The 13,562-nt window shown below is 46.1% G+C and overlaps 1 protein-coding gene across 1 annotated transcript in view; it reads left to right on the top strand.

Moving 5' to 3' along the window:
• The window catches only part of kcmf1 (potassium channel modulatory factor 1), a 138,545-nt gene that overhangs the window by 97,027 nt on the left and 27,956 nt on the right, over positions 1–13,562 (top strand). The window lies entirely within an intron of this gene.

Here is a 13,562-nt window from a genome sequence, read left to right as displayed (position 1 = left end):
ATGAGTGTTTCCCCGTTCTTGGCCAGGAGTGGGTGGGGCTTTGGGAGTTTGGTGCGTATGTGGCCTTAACTGCGGTGAAGAATCCTCGCACATCATGGCTGTCAGCCAGCTGCTGTATCTCCTGTGCTTTCTCCATCCACCACCTGTTCTTTAGGTCCCGTGTTTTTTGTTGGACCTTAGCCTTTAACCGTCTGCAATGCTGCTTTGCTGCTCCCGAGTTGGGATGCTGTTTAAGGCTCAGAAATGCCCTGCGCTTGCAGTCTATTAGTTCTTGAATCTCCTGATCATTCTCAAGAAACCAGTCCTGGTGTTTCCTGGTTGAGTGACCGAGCGTCTCCTTGCAGACATTGGTTATGGAGACCTGGAGGGCAGACCAACCGCTGTGGGCATTCTGCGTCTCTGGTCATCAAGGCACGCCAGGTTAGCTGTGAGGCGCTGACTGTAAAGGGCTCTCTTAGCTGGGTCCTTAAGTGCCCCGGCATTGACTTTTTTGTGACACTGCTTCTGCTGCCCCCTTCGCTTTGGGGCTATGTTGATGTCAATAATGGATCGGATCAGGCGGTGGTCCGTCCAGCAGTCGTCAGCTCCTGTCATGGCACGGGTGGTGCACACATCCTTGTGATCCCTGGCTCGGACGATGATGTAGTCGAGCAGGTGCCAGTGTTTGGAGCGAGGTTGTCGCCACGATGCCTTGTATTTGTCCCTCTGGCGGAACAAGGGAAGGGTGATGACAAGTTCATGCTCTAGACATTTTGTCAGGAGTAGGGTACCGCTGGAGTTGTCTTTCCCTACCCCCTCTCTGCCAATCACGCCTCCCAGAGGTCTGTGTCCTTGCTGACCCTGGCGTTGAAGTCGCCGAGGAGGATCAGTTTGTCGCCCGCGGGGACGCAGGTCAGGAATTTTTCGAGGTTGGAGTAAAAACCCTCTTTGGCCTCATCTGTTGCATCGAATGTTGGGGTGTAAGCACTGATGACTGTGGGGCACTGGTTCCGGGAAAGGGTGAGTCGAAGTGTCATGAGGCGTTCGTTAGCCCCACAGGGGGAGTCTTTGAGGCGACCAACCAGCTCATTTTTGATGGCGAAGCCGACTCCGTGGAGGCGGCATTCTACCTCTGGTTTCCTTTTCCAGAAGAACGTGTAACCTCCATCTTGTTCCTTGAGCTGGCCTTCCCCTGCCTGCCGGGTCTCGCTTAGGGCTGTGATGTCGATATCAAAGCGTCTTAATTTTCCGGGCAACTATGACGGTGCCGCGTTCCGGTCTGTCGCTGTTGGGGTTGTCCGTGAGGGTCCTGACATTCCAGGTCCCGAACTTCATGTTAGAGGAGTGGAAGATGCCTGTGTGTGATTTCTTTTAACGTGTGGTGATCGTTGCACACCAGCTACCACACGGGCTTAGCTTAGCTGAGTCTTGGTGCAGGACGACTGGAGACCAGCCACTGCTATATGGGCCTAATTGCCTACAGCGAGGTGTTGGCTGCAGGCCCGGCGCTGGATAGCGCCCTTGATGGTAGGTGGTCCAAGGCTTGGTTGGGGGCAGATATTGGGGGGGGCAGTGGTGCACTGGGGTTCAGAATGGGGGGGCGTTACAGCCATTGTACTCGCCGTGTGCTGGAGGAGGAGAGGAGACCATGCCCTCAGTGGGGAAGGAGAGGTCCAGATGGGGGGGGCGGGTGGAGGGGGCGGAAAGGAGGTGGAGGCCTGATAGCCAGGTTCAGCCGCTGCAGGAGATCCAGCCGGGAGGCCCAAGTCGCGTTGAGTCGCCGCAGGAGGTCCAGCCGGGAGTTGCCGATGTGCAGTGTGGTGAGAGGCTTGAGATGGGCCCGAACTTTTGGGATTCGCGGGGTTGGGGTTAGGGTGGGGATTTAAGTCTTTAAGACCCCCTATTGGCCGAGGAGTCGAGCTACAGTACGCGGACGATGCCTGTGTCTGTGCGCACACAGAGGCTGAACCCCAGGACATAGTCTACGTATTTACCAAGGCGTATGAAAGCATGGGCCTTATGCTAAACATTAGTAAGACAAAGGTCCTCCACCAGCCTGTCCTCGCTGCACAGCACTGCCCCCCAAACATCAAGATCCACGGCGTGGCCCTGGACAACGTGGACCACTTCCCCTATCTCGGGAGCCTCCTATCAACAAGAGCAGGCATTGACGACGAGATCCAACACCACTTCCAGTGCAGCCTTCGGCTGCCTGAGGAAAAGAGTGTTTGAAGACCAGTCCCTCAAAACTGTCACCAAGCTCATGGTCTACAGGGCCGTAATAATACCCATCCTCCTGTATGGCTCAGAGACGTGGACCATGTACAGTCGACACCTCCAGTCGCTGGAGAAATACCGCCAGCGATGTCTCCACAAGATCCTGCAAATTCCCTGGGAGGACAGACGCACAAACATTAGCCTCCCCGTCCAGGCCAACATCCCCCAGCATTGAAGCACTGACCACACTTGATCAGCTCCGCTGGGCATGCCACATAGTTCGCATGCCAGACACAAGACTCCCAAAGCAAGCTCTCTACTCGAAACTCATCCACGGCAAACGAGCCAAAGACGGGCAGAGGAAACATTACAAGGACACCCTCAAAGCCTCCCTGATAAAGTGCAGCATCCTCATTGACACCTGGGAGTCCCTGGGCATAAACCGCCCTAAGTGGAGGAAGTGCATTCGGGAGGGCACTGAGCTCATCGAGTATCATCGCCAAGAGCATGCAGAAATCAAGCGCAGGCAGAGGAAGGAGCGTGCGGCAAACCAGGCTCCCTGCCTACCCTTTCCCTCAACGACTATCTGTCCTACCTGTGACAGGGACTGTGGTTCTCGTATTGGACTGTACAGCCACCGAAGAACTCGCGTTAAGAATGGAAGCAAGTCTTCCTTGATTCCGAGGAACTGCCTATGATGATGATGTGATTTCCCAGGAGTTGGCAGTCAATCTGAAGGCTTACACATGAGTGATGGTGATGCAGTACAACTACCTGCCAATTGTCCCAACTAATGTAGTGAGATGCTTCTTCAGGCCTAGCAGGCTACCCTTTACTATCTTGGCTGTTGAAAAAGAACATCTGACCAAATGATTGCTTCCTTCTGTGGTGAGCCCCAAAATTGTTTTTCAGGATACTTTTCTCCAATGAAGCACATGATGATAAATTGAATAAGTATCTGTAGTTCTTCCAGTGTTCTGTATCTGCTGTTAAACTTTTAAGTTTGGAGCATATTCGGCATCTGCTGAACTCTATCAAGCGGAGCCTTATTCAGATTGATATCTCAGTACTTCAGTTGCTTTTCCAAGATTTTCTCTTGTGGATCATCTTTTATAGCTTTGTTTATGAAATGGACTTTGAAGTTGAATCTAACTCATTCCCTTTCAGCTCAGCTGTGGCTTAGTTGGTAGCATTCTCGCCTCTTCAGTCAGAAGATTGTGGTTTCAATCCCACACCAGCGACATGAACACAAAAATTTAGGCTGATAACTCCTGTGCAGTACTGAGGGAGTGCTGCATTGTCAGAGGTGAGCTTTTCGTGTGAGACATTAAACTGAGGCCTTTCTCCCAACTCGGGTGGACGTAAACGATCCCATGCACTATTTTGAAGAGCTGATGTCCTGGCCAATATTTATCCCTCCTCCAACATCACTAAAACAGATTATCTGGTCATAATCACATTACTGTTTGTGGGAGATCGCTGTGTACAAATTGGCTGCCGCATTTTTTACATTACAACAGTGACTATACTTCAAAAGTACTTCATTGGCTTGCAAAATCTTTGGGATGTCCTGACTTCGTGAACATAAGAACAAAAGAAATAGGAGCAGGAGTAGGCCATATGGCCCCTCGAGCCTGCTCCGCCATTTAATACGGTCTTGGTTGGTCTCGGGTCCACTTTGCTGCCTGCTCCCCATAACCCCTTATTTCCTTTTCGGTTAAGAGACTGTCTATCTCTGTCTTAAATTTATTCAATGTCCCAGCTTCCACAGCACTCTGAAGCAGCGAATTCCGCAGATCCACAACCATCTGAGAAAATAAATTTCTCCTCCTCTCAGTTTTAAATAAGCGGCCCCTTATTCTAAGATAATGCCCTCCAGTTTTAGTCTCCCCCATCAGTGAAAACATTCTCTTTGCATCCACCTTGTCAAGCCCCCTCATAATCTTATTCATTTCAATAAGACCACTTCTGAATTCCAATGAGAGGCCCAACCTATTAATAAGAACATAAGCACATAAGAATTAGGAACAGGAGTAGCCCATCTAGCCCCTCGAGCCTGCTCCGCCATTCAACAAGATCATGGCTGATCTGGCCATGGACTCAGCTCCACCTACCCGCCCACTCCCCATAACCCTTAATTCCCTTATTGGTTAAAAATCTATCTATCTGTGACTTGAATACATTCAATGAGCTAGCCTCAACTGCTTCCTTGGGCAGAGAATTCCACAGATTCACAACCCTCTGGGAGAAGAAATTCCTTCTCAAATTGGCTCCCCCGTATCTTGAGGCTGTGCCCCCTAGTTCTAGTCTCCCCGACCAGTGGAAACCACCTCTCTGCCTCTATCTTGTCTATCCCTTTCATTATTTTAAATGTTTCTATAAGATCACCCCTCATCCTTCTGAACTCCAACGAGTAAAGACCCAGTCTGCTCAATCTATCATCATAAGGTAACCCCCTCATCTCCGGAATCAGCCGTGTGAATCGTCTCTGTACCCCCTCCAAAGCCAGTATATCCTTCCTTAAGTAAGGTGACCAAAACTGCACGCAGTACTCCAGGTGCAGCCTCACCAATACCCTATACAGTTGCAGCAGGACCTCCCTCATTTTGTACTCCATCCCTCTCGCAATGAAGGCCAACATTCCATTCGCCTTCCTGATTACCTGCTGCACCTGCAAACTAACTTTTTGGGATTCATGCACAAGGACCCCCCAGATCCCTCTGCACCTCAGCATGTTGTAATTTCTCCCCATTCAAATAATATTCCCTTTTACTGTTTTTTTTTCCCCCAAGGTGGATGACCTCACACTTTCCGACATTGTATTCCATCTGCCAAACCTTAGCCCATTCGCTTAACCTATCCAAATCTCTTTGCAGCCTCTCTGTGTCCTCTACACAACCCGCTTTCCCACTAATCTTTGTGTCATCTGCAAATTTTGTTACACTACACTGTCCCCTCTTCCAGGTCATCTATGTATATTGTAAACAGTTGTGGTCCCAGCACCGATCCCTGTGGCACACCACTAACCACCGATTTCCAACCCAAAAAGGACCCATTTATCCCAACTCTCTGCTTTCTGTTCGCCAGCCAATTCTCTATCCATGCTAATACATTTCCTCTGACTCCGCATACCTCTATCTTCTGCAGTAACCTTTTGTGTGGAATCTTATCGAATGCCTTTTGGAAATCTAAATACACCACATCCATCAGTATACCTCTATCCACCATGCTCGTTATATCCTCAAAGAATTTCAGTAAATTAGTAAAACATGATTTCCCCTTCATAAATCCATGCTGCGTCTGCTTGATTGCACTGTTCCTATCTAGATGTCCCGCTATTTCTTCCTTAATGATAGTTTCAAGCATTTTCCCCACTACAGATGTTAAACTAACCGGCCTATAGTTACCTGCCTTTTGTCTGCCCCCTTTTTTAAACAGAGGCGTTACATTAGCTGCTTTCCAATCCGCTGGTACCTCCCCAGAGTCCAGAGAATTTTGGTAGATTATAACGAATGCATCTGCTATAACTTCCGCCATCTCTTTTAATACCCTGGGATGCATTTCATCAGGACCAGGGGACTTGTCTACCTTGAGTCCCATTAGCCTGTCCAGCACTACCCCCCTAGTGATAGTGATTGTCTCAAGGTCCTCCCTTCCCACATTCCTGTGACCAGCAATTTTTGGCATGGTTTTTGTGTCTTCCACTGTGAAGACCGAAGCAAAATAATTGTTGAAGGTCTCAGCCATTTCCACATTTCCCATTATTAAATCCACTTCTCATCTTCTAAGGGACCAACATTTACATAAGTCACTCTTTTCCATTTTATATATCGGTAAAAGCTTTTACTATCTGTTTTTATGTTTTGCGCAAGTTTACCTTCGTAATCTATCTTTCCTTTATTGCTTTCTTAGTCATTCTTTGCTGTTGTTTAAAATTTTCCCAATCTTCTAGTTTCCCACTAACCTTGGCCACCTTATACGCATTGGTCTTTAATTTGATACTCTCCTTTATTTCCTTGGTTATCCACGGCTGGTTATCCCTTCTCTTACCGCCCTTTTTCACTGGAATATATTTTTGTTGCGCACTATGAAAGAGCTCCTTAAAAGTCCCCCACTGTTCCTCAATTGTGCCACCGTTTAGCCTGTGTTTCCAGTCTACTTTAGCCAACTCTGTCCTCATCCCACTGTAGTCCCCTTTGTTTAAGCATAGTACGCTTGTTTCTGACACAACTTCCTCACCCTCAATCTGTATTACAAATTCAAACATTCTGTGATCACTCATTCCGAGAGGATCTTTTACTCGGAGATCGTTTATTTTTCCTGTCTCATTACACAGGACCAGATCTAAGATAGCTTGCTCCCTTGTAGGTTCTGTAACATACTGTTCTCAGAAACAATCCCGTATGCATTCTATGAATTACTCCTCCAGGCTACCCCGTGTGATTTGATTTGACCAATCGACATGTCGGTTAAAATCCCCCATGACTACTGCCGTTCCTTTTTCACATGCTTCCATTATTCCCTTGATTATTGCCCGCCCCACCGTGAAGTTATTATTTGGGGGCCTATAAACTACGCCCACCAGTGACTTTTTCCCCTTACTATCTCTAATCTCCACCCACAGTGATTCAACATTTTGTTCATTCGAGCCAATATCGTCTCTCACAACTGCCCTGATATCATCCTTTATTAACAGAGCTACCCCACCTCCTTTCCCTTCTTGTCTATCTTTCCAAATCGTCAGATACCCCGGTATGTTTAATTCCCAGTCTTGGCCACCCTGAAACCACGTTTCTGTAATGGCCACCAAATCATACCCATTTGTCATGATTTATGCCGTCAACTCATTTACTTTATTTTGAATGCTGTGTGCGTTTAGGTCGAGTGTTTTAATCCTAGTTTTTAAACCATGATTTTTAGTTTTGACCCCTCCTGCCGCCCCTTTATATTCAGTGGCCCTTTTTGTTTTTTGCCTTGAGTTTCTCTGCCCTCCACTTTTACTCATCTCATTTCTATCTTTTGCTTTTGTCTCCTTTTTGTTTCCCTCTGTGTCCCTGCATTGGTTCCCATCCCCCTGCCATATTAGTTTAACTCCTCCCCAACAGCACTAGCAAACACTCCCCCAAGGACATTGGTTCCGGTCCTGTCGAGGTGCAGACCGTCCGGTTTGTACTGGTCCCACCTCCCCCAGAACCGGTTCCAATGCCCCAGGAATTTGAATCTCTCCCTTCTGCACCACTGCTCAAGCCACGTATTCATCTGAGCTATCCTGCAATTCCTACTCTGACTAGCACGTGGCACTGGTAGCAATCCCGAGATTACTACTTTTGAGGTCCTACGCTTTAATTTAGCTCCTAGCTCCTTAAATTCGTCTCGTAGGACCTCATCCCTTTTTTTACTTATATCGTTGGTACCAATGTGCACCACGACAACTGGCTGTTCACCCTCCCTTTTAAGAATGTCCTGCACCCGCTCCGAGACATCCTTGACCCTTGCACCAGGGAGGCAACATACCATCCTGGAGTCTCGGTTGCGGCCGCAGAAACGCCTATCTATTCCCCTTACAATCGAATCCTCTATCACTATCGCTCTCCCACTCTTTTTCCTGCCCTCCTGTGCAGCAGAGCCAGCCACGGTGCCATAAACTTGGCTGCTGCTGCCCTCCCCTGATGAGTCGTCCCCCTCAACAGTACTCAAAACGGTGTATCTGTTTTGCAGGGGGATGACCGCAGGGGACCCCTGCACTACCTTCCTTGCACTGCTCTTCCTGCTGGTCTTCCATTCCCTAACTGGCTGTGGACCCTTCACCTGCGGTAAGACCAACTCGCTTACATGTGCTACTCACGTCATTCTCAGCATCGTGGATGCTCCAGAGTGAATCCACCCTCAGCTCCAATTCCGCAATGCGGACCGTCAGGAGCTGGAGGCGGATACACTTCCCGCACACGTAGTCGTCAGGGACACCGGAAGTGTCCCTGAGTTCCCACATGGTACAGGAGGAGCATATCACGTGACCGAGCTCTCCTGCCATGACTTAACCCTTAGATACATTTAAATTGGCAACAATGCTAAAGTTTACTCTCTGTTATAGAAGACCTTTCCTCATAAGTCAGCCCCCACATCTGCAGAATCAACCTCGTGAACCTTCTCTGAACTGCCTCCAAAGCAAGTTCGTAAATATGGAAACCAAATTGCACGCAGTATTCAAGGTGTGGCCTCACCAATACCCTGTATAACTGTAGCAAGACCTCCCTGCTTTTATACTCCAACCCCTTTGCAATAAAGGTCAAGATTCCATTGGCCTTCATGATCATTTGCTGTAGCTGCATACTAACCTTTTGTGTTTCATGCACAAGTACTCCCAAGTCCCGCTGTACTGCAGCACTTTGCAATCTTCCTCCATTTAAATAATAACTTGCTCTTTGATTTTTTTTTCTGCCAAAGTGCCCACTCACTTAGCCTGTCTATGTCCTTTTGCAGATTTTTTGTGTCCTCCTCGCACATTGCTTTTCCTCAAATCTTTGTATCGTCAGCAAACTTGGCTACCTTGCACTCAGTCCCTTCTTCCAAGTTGTTAATATAGATTGTAAATAGTTGGGGTCCCAGCACTGATTCCTGCGGCACCCCACTTGTTATCAACCAGAGAATGAACCATTTATCCCAACTCCCTGTTCTCTGTTAGCCAGCCAATCCTCTATCCATGCTAATATATTACCCCCAACCCCGTGAACTTTTATCTTGTGCAGTAACCTTTTATGTGGCACTTTGTCAAATGCCTTCGGGAAGTCCAAATACACCTCATCCACTGGTTCCCCTTTATCCACCCTGTTCGTTACATCCTCAAAGAATTCCAGCAAATTTGTCAAACATGACTTCCCCTTCATAAATACATGCTGACTCTACCTGACCGAATTCTGCTTTTCTAAATGTCCTGCTATTGCTTCTTTAATAATGGACTCCAACATTTTCTCAACCACAGATGTTAGGCTAACTGGTCTATAGTTTCTTGCTTTTTGTCTGCCTCCTTTTTTAAATAGAGGTGTTACATTTGCTGTTTTCCAATCTGCTGGGACCTCCCCAGAATCCAGGGAATTTTGGTAAATTACAACCAGTGCATCACTATCCCTGCTGCTACTTCTCTTAAGACCCTAGCATGCAAGCCATCGGGTCCAGATGATTTATCCGCCTTTAGTCCCATTATCTTGCTGAGTACCACCTCCTTAGTGATAGTGATTGTGTTAAGTTCTGCCCCCCCCCAGAGCCCCTTGACTATCCACTGTTGGGATATTGTTAGTGTCCTCTACTGTAAAGACTGATGCAAAATATTTGTTCAGAGTTTCTGCCATCTCCATGTTCCCCATTATTAAATCCCTGGTCTCGTCTTCTCAGGGACCAACATTTACTTTAGCCACTCTTCCTTTTTATATACGTATAGAAACTTTTATTGTCTGTTTTTATATTTTGTGCTAGTTTACTTTCATAGTCTATCTTCCCTTTCTTAATCATTTTTTTAGTCATTCTTTGCTGGCTTTTAAAAGCTTCCCAATCTTCTATCCTCCCACTAGTTTTTGCCACTTTTTATGCCCTTGTTTTTAATTGGATACCGTCCTTTATTTCTTTAGTTAGCCACAGTTGGCTTTCCTCCTCACTGGAATATATTTTTCTTGAGAGTTGTGAAATATCTCCTTAAATGTACACCACTTTTCATCAACTGTCCTACACTTTAATCTATTTTCCCAGTCCACTTTAGCCAACTCTGCCCTCATGCTTTCATAGTCTCCTTTATTTAAGCTTAATACACTGATTAATGATCCAACTTTCTCACCCTCCATCTGAATTTGAAATTCAATCATGCTATGATCACTCATTCCGAGGGGATCCTTTACGAGAGATTGTTTATTAATCCTGTCTCATTACAGGATCAGATCTAAGATAGCCTGTCCCCTGGTTGGTTCTGTTACATACTGCTCAAGGAACCCATCCCTTGTGCACTCTGAACTCTTCTGAAAGGTGCTGTACAAATGGAAGTCTGTCTTTACTTCTTTTCTCTTTGGAATTCAGCTTTGTAATTCATTCCCTATCTTGAATCTATATTCCTGTGGCATAACATTTCTCATGCCAAAGACTGTTTTTGATGTAGCACTGGTTTTGCCTAGGGTTGTTGGTGGACTTCAGACATTGAGCCCAAGTAGCAATCCGCCCATTATCTGCATCTCCGAAACACTGGGGCACCCATCCCACATTACCAGCACTTTTCACCAGAGAGAAAATGAAAGCTCTAGTTAAGGTCTGAAGTTATTGGTCAATTTTAAGGCTGTACTTGATGTGACTTGATGGTTGAACTGTTGGGTCTTATCATAAATTCCACCCACTCATTTGCAACAGTTTGTTATGAATCTTGTTCGGGGTTTGATTTGGTATTTTTATCTAATAAATTTTTATGTCTTTCCAGCCATTGGGATCCTACATGACGTTTGTATATGGTGCTACCGTAGCACAACAAATAATTGCTTAATGCATTTTGCAATACTGTCACCTAGTGAGTATGGAACTCTTGTTAGGTCAAAGGTCATTCTAGTACACGGTTACTTAGGTAGCATCTGTAGGGCTGCTACTTGGTTCAATCATGATGCTCTTGCTAAGCGGTTTAGGTTTGTTCTATCTGCAGGTGTTTTACAGCTAGACAGAGAAGACCTACATCCTCCTAGAATCATTACAGCAATAGCTTGACTACTGAAGCTTCACCTTCTGCTTGAAAGCTTTTTTAAAATTAAAAATAAAGCTAGTTCATTGGATTAATACACTACAGTGTGTACTGTCTACAAGATGCACTGCAGCAACTCGCCAAGGCTTCTTCAGCAGCACCTCCCAAACCAGTGACCTCTTGTCACCTAGAAGGACAAAGACAGCAGGCGCATGGGAGAACCTGCAACTTCCACTGCAAATTGCACACCATCGTGACTTGGAAATATATCGCCGTTCCTTCATCGTCGCTGGATCAAAATCCTGGAACTCCCTCCATACAGCACTGTGGTAGTACCTTCATCACACGGACTGCAGCGGTTCAAGAAGGTGGCTCGCAACCACCTACTCGAGGGCAAATGGGGATGGGTAATAAATGCTGGCCTTGCCAGTGATGCGCACATCCCAAGAATGAATAAAAAAACATGATATGGGTCAGTGCCGCAATCCCAGGTTAGACCCTGGTCTGTTGAATTATACAGTTGTAGCTATAATTAGCCCCAGTGTCACTTGCGCAGGGAAAGGAAAATTGTCAAAATTTTGTTCCTGTTGGAAATGCTTGCATGGATTTTTGTTGAGAGCATAGTCCGTTTGCTCCCTGGTGTCATACGGTCCACCAGCACTTTCGATCCAAGCTCATATAACAAATCTCTTGAGTGAGGTATTTGGACGATGTGAAGGGTCCTGCACATAGTGAGTGGGCAAAAATTTGGCAGATGGAGTATAATGTTGGAAAGGGTGAGGTCATGCACTTTGGCAGAAAAAAATCAATGATAAGTTATTATTTAAATGGAGAAAGTTTGCAAAGTGCCGCGGGACCTGGGGGTACTTGTGCATGAAACACAAAAGGTTAGTATGCAGGTACAGCAAGTGATCATGAAGGCCAATGGTATCTTGGCCTTTATTGCAAAGGGGATGGTGTATAAAAGCAGGAAAGTCTTACTACAGTTATATAAGGTATTGGTGAGGCCACACCTGCAATACTGCGTGCAGTTTTGGTTTCTATATTTACAAAAGGATATACTTGCTTTGGAGGCAGTTCAGAGAAGGTTCACTAGGTTGATTCCGGGGATGAGGGGTTTGACTTATGAGGAAAGGTTGAGGAGGTTGGGCCTCTACTCATTGGAATTCAGAAGAATGAGAGGTGATCTTATCGAAACGTATACGATTATGAGGGGGCTTGACAAGGTGAATGCAGAGAGGATGTTTCCACTGATGGGGAAGACTAGAACTCGACGGCACGATCTTAGAATAAGGGGCCGCCCATTTAAAACCGAGATGAGGAGAAATTTCTTAGGGTTGTAAATCAGTGGATTTTGCTGCCTCAGAGAGCTGTGGAAGCTGGGACATTGAATAAATTTAAGACGGAAATAGACAGTTTCTTAAACGATAAGGGAATAAGGGGTTATGGGGGGTGGGCAGAGAAGTGGAGCTGAGTCCATGATCAGATCAGCCATGATATTGAATGGCAGAGCAGGCTCGAGGGGCTATATGGCCTACTCCTGTTCCTATTTCTTATGTTCTTAGAACATTTCTTGTGAGTCAGATTGTGCTGTTGCAAGGGGGTTGCACCTACACTTGTAGAATTTGAAATGAAGTTTGAAGAGATCCAAACAGAGACAGTGCAATTACGTTCAAGGGAATAAGGGGTTATGGAGAACGGGCAGGGAAGTGGACCAGAGTCCATGATCGGATCAGCCATGATCGTATGAAATGGCGGAGCAGGCTCGAACTACTCATGTTCCAATTTCTTATGTTCTTATGTTGGTCCCTAGAATGTAGCATTTTCCTTAGCAAGTAGATGAATAAATCCCAGAGGTATTTCATCATGTGAAGTGGGGGCATCTTTTTAACTTTATTGTCCCACATTTAGGTTGGGGTTATTATACCAAATGTCGAAACACATGGACAGACACACGGACAGACTAGCAGACACAGACACGTAGACAGGCGCATGCGACACAGACACACACACATATAAGCAGTGGGGTTGCTCATGGTGAATTAGAGGCACTGTTTTTTTAATGGGGGTGTTATCAATGAGTGTGATGGGAAAGTGCAACTGGAAGCAAGTGTGACACTTAGAAGAAGTTTGTACTATAAGCAACATGTGTGGCCCATTTATGTGGCATACAGCCTCAGGCTGGCATGGTATCTTCAGTTTCCCTCTGCTAGCAACACGGGATGACTATTTTTAATTGATATTACGTAGGAAGAACCCTTTTTTGGTCAGAACGTAGGGAAAGCTCCCTGCTCTTCATCAAATAATACTCTGGGATATTTAATGCCCACCTAAATCACTGGAACAGAAAGACATGACTTTGGTTTAACATCCTAACCTCCAGCAATGCAGTGCCCCATCAGTACTACGCTAAAATATCAGCCTAGATTATGTGCCCATGCTCTACTGTCAGACTTCAACCCACAACCATCTGACAATAGTGTTACCAACTGAGCCAAGCTGGCACAATAAGTATGCCAACAAAACAATGTTCTTGCATTGTGTTGACATTTTTGCAGTAAGGTGATTGCAATGTCAAGTGTTCCTATAATATTTTTGGGTGAATCAGATACGTGTTTATTTTTATAATGAGCTTTTAAGCCTTTTTATAAATACTAATGAA

This window comes from Pristiophorus japonicus, chromosome 1 (genome assembly GCF_044704955.1).
Source record: "Pristiophorus japonicus isolate sPriJap1 chromosome 1, sPriJap1.hap1, whole genome shotgun sequence".
Classification (NCBI taxonomy): domain Eukaryota; kingdom Metazoa; phylum Chordata; class Chondrichthyes; family Pristiophoridae; genus Pristiophorus; species Pristiophorus japonicus.
This window is presented reverse-complemented; position numbering and strand designations above follow the sequence as displayed.